This window comes from Frankliniella occidentalis, unplaced genomic scaffold (genome assembly GCF_000697945.3).
Source record: "Frankliniella occidentalis isolate FOCC.00 unplaced genomic scaffold, Focc_3.1 Scaffold496, whole genome shotgun sequence".
NCBI lineage: Eukaryota > Metazoa > Arthropoda > Insecta > Thysanoptera > Thripidae > Frankliniella > Frankliniella occidentalis.
In genome coordinates, this window is record NW_026267614.1 from 65,480 (window position 1) to 65,992 (window position 513).

The following is a 513-nucleotide window of genomic DNA, read 5'->3' on the forward strand; positions in this document are numbered from 1 at the left end:
AAGGATAGAGTCAAAAGCCAAATTTTCGCTCAAAGGGCTCTACTTTGATGAGTTACCCTAGAGGAAACTAGAAAAAAATATTTTTAAAAATCATTGGCTGAGCGATAGCGAAGCCTATTACTCCAGTGATGATCAAAAAGTTTCGCGTCTGTCTGTGTGTGTGTCTGTCTGTCTGTACGCACGATAACTCGAGAACGAATTGAGCAAGCGACCTGGGATTTTCAGGGTCGTTTTGTATCATAAAAAGACAGATCGAGTTCGAAGTTAAGCATTCTAGCTCAAAAATTGGATTTTTTAAAAATCAAAAACAACAGGTCCTAAAAATGACGTTTTTTAAAAATGTTTTTTTACAGTTTCCTAAGGGGTAACTCATCAGGGTAGAGCCCTTTGGGCGTAAATTTCGTCCGTTTGGCTCTATCTTTAACCATTTAGGCGCCAAAGGGAGTTTTTGACGAATATAAGCGAAAAAATGTAGAACCCTGCATTCTTAGTCGAAGTGGCGGGAAGTTGACG